We start from the raw sequence: 8,061 nt of genomic DNA on the forward strand, positions 1-8,061 counted from the left end.
AAAATTTGTGGGCGAGGGCCTGATGCCAAGCTGACCATCTGAAAAATTTTGTGGGCGAGGGCCTGCTGCCGAGCTGACCATCTAAAAATTTAGGGGTGAGAGTCTGCTGCCGAGCTGACCCTCTAAAACATTATGGTTGAGGGCCTGCTGGTGACCCTCAAAAACATTATGAGTGAGGGCCTGCAGGTGACCCTCTAAAACATTATGGGTGAGGGCCTGCAGGTGACCCTCTAAAACATTATGGGTGAGGGCCCGCTGCTGAGCTGACCTTCTAAAACATTAGGAGCGAGGGCAGCCTAATAAGCATGTTGATATGATGGAGGGGGAGGACGAGAAAAGTCTGGCCAACATGTGAAACGTGGAGTTCCAGCGAGTGCTGAAGTCACACAACATTCGGTGAGATGGCAATTGCATGTGCTGCTGCAGCATTGCCAGACCGGTGGTAGCTGTCGATGACTTGCAGAAATGGGCACCCACGCAGCGCACATTCACCAGTAGCTCAGGCAAATTGGGGTAGGTTTTGAGAAACCGCTGAACCACTAAGTTGAACACATGGGCTAGGCATGGTATGTCTGTGAGTTTGCCGAGCTCCAAAGCTGCCACCAAGTTACGGCCATTGTCAGACACAACCATGCCTGATTGTAGGTTTATGGCGAGAGCCACAGCTATGTCTGGTCCCTTATCCACTTCCACAGCTCTTCGGAGGTGTGCTGTTTGTCACCTTAGCAGATCAGTTTAAGCACGGCATGTTGCCGCTTCCCAACTGCAGTGCTACACTGCTTCCAGCTACTAATATGATGTCTGACTGGTGCTGCAAGGTGATAATTTAGAGGTGGAAGTGGAGGAGGAGCCAGAGGAGGAGAAAAGGGGGGTTGCACCCACTAATGTAGGTGGTGGCAGAAATCCTGATGAAAGCAGGGCCCGCAATCCTTGGCGTCGGTAGCACCTGTGCCATCCCAGGGTACGACTCGCTCCCGGCCTCCACAACATTCAACCAGTGTGCCGTCAGGGAAATGTAGCATCCCTGGCCAAAAGCACTTGTCCATGTGTCAGTCGTTAAGTGGACCTTCCCAATAACTGCGTTGGTCAGGGCACGGGTGATGTTAGGGGACACATGTTGGTGTAAGGCTGGGACTGCACACCATGAAAAATATTGGCAGCTGGGGACAGAGTACCGTTGGACAGCCGCTACCACCAGGCTAGGGAAAGACTCAGTGTCCATAAGCCTAAATGGTAACATTTCCAGGGCCAGCAATTTGGAAAGGTGCGCATTTAGTGCTATGGTCTGTGGGTGGGTGGCTGGGTATTTGCGCTTTCATTCAAAGGCCTGGGGTATAGACATCTGTACACTGCGCTGGAACACAGAAGTGGATGTGCTAGCTGATGGTGCTTGCGAAAGTTCAGGTCCATTGCGGGAGGCATCTGGGCCTGCATCTTGGACAGGGGATTGTCCAGCACGTAACACAGGGGAAGAGGAGGCAATTGTGTGACCCGCAGACACTGGTTGTGGACCCAAGTGTTTGGCACACCTATTAAGGTGCTTTGAAAGCCATGTGGTGGATCATGCTGGTGGTGGTGAGGTTGCTAGTTTTCACGCCCCTGCTGATTTTGTTATGGCACAGGTTGCAAATGACAAGTCTTTTATCATCCGCACTTTCCTCAAAAAAGCTCCAGACTGCGAAAACACCTACCCCTTGGCAAGAGAGATTGCTGCAAGAGGGTACTCCGGGGAACAGTTGCGGGCCTGTTTGGTGTGGCCCGTCTTCTCCCTTTTGCCACCCCACTACCTCTTTCAGCCTGTTGTGGTGCTCCGGATCCCTCCCCCTCTGTACTGCTGTCTTTGATCGGCTTGCCACCTTCCCAGGTTGGGTCAGTGATTCCATCGTCCAGCACCTCCTCTTCCACTTCCTCACTCTGGTCATCCTCCTGACTTGTTGACCTAACAACAACCTCAGTTATTGACAACTGTGTCTCATCCTCATCATGAACCTCTTGAGACGCTAATTGCGGTTGTCTTATTGGCAACTGTGTCTCATCATCATCCCACCTCATGAAACACTAATTGCCATTCCCCACGGTTGTGTTCTTCTGACTGTGGATGCTCCAGAATTTGGAAATCAGGGCAGAAGATCTCCTCATGTCCCTCTCCAAGCGCGCTTGGCGAGAGGCCCAAATTAAAGAATGGCGATGAAAACAGCTCCTCGGAATATCTGAGTGTGGGATCACTTGTTTGCCAAGACTCTCCATGGTGGGTGGAAGGAGTATAAGGGTGAGGATTCTGTTTACCAGACTCTTGGCTACTGAGGCTGGACTTTGTGGAAGACATGATGGTGCTTAACCGACTAGAAGCATTAGAGTTGAACGAGCATGTTCGGACAAACACAAGTTCGGCTCGAGCATCGCTATGCTCGGCACATCACGATGCTCGAGTCAGTGTATTTAAATCTAGTTTAGCCTCTATTTCTATGCAGAAGATCACTGTACAGTGAGGGAATCCCTCAGTGTGAATCCGGGGCTTAGGAGTCCCTGCTCTGACTCCATATATAGCTATCTCCATATAGTGCTTACGGACACCCCAGTGCATTTACATCAAATTTAGCCTATATTTCAGAAAGGTTTCTGCTGGGATTCAAACTCACAACCTTCTGCATGACTGGTGACCCTGGTAAGGGCTTCCCTGGTACACTCCACGGAGTACACCGGCCGTAAGGTCGGAGTCATGTGTATCCATGGGGACTTAAAAGACTACCCTACTGCTATGGTGTCTCTATCTACGGTTTCTGGCTGGTGGATCCACAAGGCTGTTGCAACCCACATCCACTATGAACTTATAGTAGGGAGAGACTTCCCGGGTTTCACGGCACTGTGTCCTCTTCCGAGAGTGACTGATACGCATGAGACAGATCAGGGGGGAGACCAGAACCCTGGGAACCTGAGTCTGAAGGTCCAGCGGTAGGGGTGACCGCCACTACAGTGGAAGAAGAGGAGACACCCCGCTGAGTGTAATGGTGGGAGACATGGAGGACTTGCCACCGGGTCCTGAGCTGGCAGACCTCAATGTCTCCAGGGATAATTTTGGTACCGCGCAAAACCGGGACCCAACCTTGTCCCAAGCCTGGGAAAATGTACTAATAATAGATGGTGAACCAGCACAACCAGGGGCAGAGTCGGTGTTCCCCCATTTTGTGGTCCATCAGGATATGTTGTATCGGGTAAATCAGCTGCGAGTTGAACCCGTTGAACAGTTGGTGGTGCCCCAGGCTTATCGCAAACTCGTGTTAGAGGTAGCCCAACAGCATGTTCTCGGAGGTCATCTGGGAATGCAGAAAACACAGGACCGGATACTACAATGGTTTTAATGGCCCAGTGTGTTTAAAGAGGTGGACGAGTTCTGTAAGTCTTGCCCAACCTGCCAGGCAACTAGCCCCCAGCACCTTTTTCACAGTCCCTTGGTACCCCTCCAGATCATCGAGGTACCGATTGAGTGAATCGCTATGGATCTGGTAGGTCCTGTACCGAAGTCCGCTAGGGGACACCAACACATTTTGGTTGTCCTTGATTACGCTACTTGGTACCCGGAGCCAGTGCCACTGCGACATACTGTACATCGGTGTAACTTATAGCTAAAGAGCTAATGGAGATGTTCTCCTGAGTTGGGCTATCTAAAGAGGTCCTGACTGACTAGGGGACCATACTACCAGGCTGAGTGCTGCAGCTGAGAGCTGCATGAGAGCTGCCAGCTGGAAGCCAGGCGCCCTAAAGTCTGCTGTAGACTGCCAGGTGACGTGTTTCTTTGACTTCTGTGGACTTTTGCTGTGTGAATTAACACGAGGATTCCTGCAGTGTGAATTAACACCAGGGCCCTGCCTAGTATTGTGTTTTTTTCCTGCCTTTTTTGTGTGAATAAACACTGACTTTTGTTTATCAACCGTGGTTTTGCCTCTGTATTTCGTCTGCTTACCCTGCCTACCAGAGAAAATCCCTACAATATATATATATATATATACAGTGGATATGAAAACTCTACACCCCTGTTAAAATGTCAGGTTTCTGTGCTGTAAAAAAATGAGACAAAGATAAATCATTTCAGAACTTTTCCCACCTTTAATGTGACCTATAAAGTGTACAAATCAATTGAAAAAAAAAAAAAAAACAACTGAAATCTTTTAGGTAGAGGGAATATAACATTAAAATAACATGGTTGCATAAGTGTGCACACCCTTAAACTAATACTTTGTTGAAGCACCTTTTGATTTTATTACAGCACTCAGTCTTTTTGGGTATGAGTCATCAGCATGGCACATTTTGACTTGGCAAGATTTGCACACTCCAAATCTGTCAGATTGCTAGGGCATCCCCTGTGCACAGCCCTCTTCAGATCCCCCCACAGATTTTCAATCGGATTTACGTCTGGGCTCTGGCTGGGCCATTCCAAAACTTTAATCTTCTTCTGGTGAAGCCATTCTTTTGTTGATTTGGATGTATGCTTTGGGTTGTCGTCATGCTGAAAGATGAAGTTCCTTTTCATGTTCAGCTTTCTAGCAGAAGCCTGAAGGTTTTGTGCCAATATTGACTGGTATTTGGAACTGTTTATAATTCCCTCTAGCTTAACTAAGGCCCCAGTTCCAGCTGAAGAAAATCAGCCCCAAAGCATGATGCTGCCACCACCATGCTTCACTGTGGGTATGGTGTTCTTTTGGTGATGTGCAGTGTTGTTTTGGCGCCAAACATATCTGTTGGAATTATGTCCAAAAAGTCAACCTTGGTTTAATCAGACCATAACACCTTTTCCCACATGCTTTTGGGAGACTTTAGATGTGTTTTTGCAAAATGTAGCCTGGCTTGGATGTTTTTCTTCGTAAGAAAAGGCCTTTGTCTTGCCACTCTACCCCACAGCCCAGACATATGAAGAATATGAGAGATTGTTGCCACATGTACCACACAGCCAGTAATTGCTAAGTATTCCTGCAGCTCCTTTAATGTTGCTGTAGGCCTCTTGGTAGCCTCCCAGAACAGTTTTCTTCTTGTCTTTTCATCAATTTTGGAGGGATATCCAGTTCTTGGTAATGTCACCGTTGTGCCATATTTTCTCCACTTGATGATGACTGACTTCACTGTGTTCCATGGTATATCTAATGCCTTGGAAATTCTTTTGTACCCTTCTTCTGACTGATACCTTTTAACAATGAGATCCCTCTGATGCTTTGGTGGCTCTCTTTGGTGTGGGATGCAAAAATTTCAGGAAAGACCAAATAGAGCAGCTAAACTTTATTTGGGGTTAATCCAAGGCACTTTAATTGATGGCAGGTGTATGCTGACTCCTATTTAACATGATTTTGAATGTGATTGCTTAATTCTGAACACAGCTACATCCACAGTTACAAGAGGGTGTGCACACTTATGAAACCACATAATTTTTTTTGTTTTTGTTTTCTTCCCTCCACCAAAAGATTTCAGTTTTTTACATCACAGAAACCTGACATTTTAACAGGGGTGTGTAGACTTTTTATATCCACCGTGTGTGTGTGTATATATATATATATATATATATATACAGTCAGGTCCATAAATATTGGGACATCGACACAATTCTAACATTTTTGGCTCTATACACCACCACAATGGATTTGAAATGAAACATACAATATGTGCTTTAACTGCAGATTGTCAGCTTTAATTTGAGGGTATTTACATCCAAATCAGGTGAACGGTCTAGGAATTACAACAGTTTTCATATGTGCCTCCCACTTGTTAAGGGACCAAAAGTAATGGTACAATTGGCTTCTCAGCTCTCCCATGGCCAGGTGTGTGTTATTCCCTCATTTCCCAATTAAAATGAGCAGATAAAAGGTCCAGAGTTCATTTCAAGTGTACTATTTGCATTTGGAATCTGTTGCTGTCAACTCTTAGGCTGAAAAAAAAAAAAAAAACATCAGAGAGATAGCAAAAACATTAGGCGTGGCCAAAACAACTGTTTGGAACATTCTTAAAAAGAAGGAACGCATCGGTGAGCTCAGCAACACCAAAAGACCCGGAAGACCATGGTAAAACAACTGTGGTGGATGACCAAAGAATTCTTTCAGTGGTGAAGAAAACACCCTTTACAACAGTTGGCCAGATCAAGAACACTCTCCAGGAGGTGGGTGTATGTGTGTCAAAGTCAACAATCAAGAGAAGACTTCACCAGAGTAAATACAGAGAGTTCACCACAAGATGTAAACCATTGGTGAGCCTCAAAAACAGGAACAGATTACAGTTTGCCAAACGACATCTAAAAAAGCCTTCACAGTTCTGGAACAACATCCTATGGACAGATGAGACCAAGATCAACTTGTACCAGAGTGATGGGAAGAGAAGAGTATGAAAAAAGAAATGAACTGCTCATGATCCTAAGAATACCACCTCATCAGTTAAGCATGGTGGTGGTAGTGTCATGGCGTGGGCATGTATAGCTGCCAATGGAAATTATTTTGTATTTATTGATGATGTGACTACTGACAAAAGCAGCAGGATGAATTCTGAAGTGTTTTGGGCAATATTATCTGCTAATATTCAGCCAAATGCTTCAGAACTCATTGGACGTCACTTCACAGTGCAGACGGACAATGACCCAAAGTATACTGCAAAAGCAACCAAAGAGTTTTTTAAGGGAAAGAAGTGGAATGTTATGCAATGGCTAAGTCAATCACCTGACCTGAATCCAATTGAGCATGCATTTCTTGCTGAAGACAAAACTGAAGGGAAAATGCCCCAGGAACAAGCAGGAACTGAAGACAGTTGCAGTAGAGGCCCGGCAGAGCATCACCAGGGATGAAACCCAGCGTCTGGTGATGTCTATGCATTCCAGACTTCAGGCTGTAATTGACTGCAAAGGATTTGCAACCAAGTATTAAAAAGTGAAAGTTTGATTTATGATTATTATTCTGTCCTATTACTTTTGGTTCCTTAATAAGTGGGAGGCACATATGCAAACTGTTGTAATTCCTACACCATTCACCTGATTTGGATGTAAATGCCCTCAAATTAAAGCTGACAATCTGCAGTTAAAGCACATCTTGTTTGTTTCATTTCAAATCTATTGTGGTGGTGTATCGAGCCAAAAATGTTAGAATTGTGTTGATGTCCCAATATTTATGGACCTGACTGTATATATCTATATATATATATATATATATATATATATATAGATATATATATATATATATATATATATATCTATATATCTATATATATATATCTATATATATATATATATCTATATATATATATATATATTAGTAATTACTCATTTATTTTGTGCCCTACAGTTGTTTACAATTACTACTATAAGTAAAAAAAAAATAACATATATATATATATATATATATATATATATATACATATAAGACTTCTACTGTATAGGTCTCAGTAGAAGTACAGTACAGTAGAAGTCAAATTTTTTTTGTAATTGTAAAAAATGTATGGCACAAAATAAATGTGTAATTACTATACTAATATATATATATACAGGTCCTTCTCAAAAAATTAGCATATTGTGATAAAGTTCATTATTTTCTGTAATGTACTGATAAACATTAGACTTTCATATATTTTAGATTCATTACACACAACTGAAGTAGTTCAAGCTTTTTATTGTTTTAATATTGATGATTTTGGCATACAGCTCATGAAAACCCAAAATTCCTATCTAAAAAAATTAGCATATTTCATCCGACCAATAAAAGAAAAGTGTTTTTAATACAAAAAAAGTCAACCTTCAAATAATTATGTTCAGTTATGCACTCAATACTTGGTCGGGAATCCTTTTGCAGAAATGACTGCTTCAATGCGGCGTGGCATGGAGGCAATCAGCCTGTGGCACTGCTGAGGTGTTATGGAGGCCCAGGATGCTTCGATAGCGGCCTTAAGCTCATCCAGAGTGTTGGGTCTTGCGTCTCTCAACTTTCTCTTCCCAATATCCCACAGATTCTCTATGGGGTTCAGGTCAGGAGAGTTGGCAGGCCAATTGAGCACAGTAATACCATGGTCAGTAAACCATTTACCAGTGGTTTTGGCACTGTG

The sequence above is a fragment of the Bufo gargarizans genome, chromosome 4, assembly GCF_014858855.1.
Source record: "Bufo gargarizans isolate SCDJY-AF-19 chromosome 4, ASM1485885v1, whole genome shotgun sequence".
NCBI lineage: Eukaryota > Metazoa > Chordata > Amphibia > Anura > Bufonidae > Bufo > Bufo gargarizans.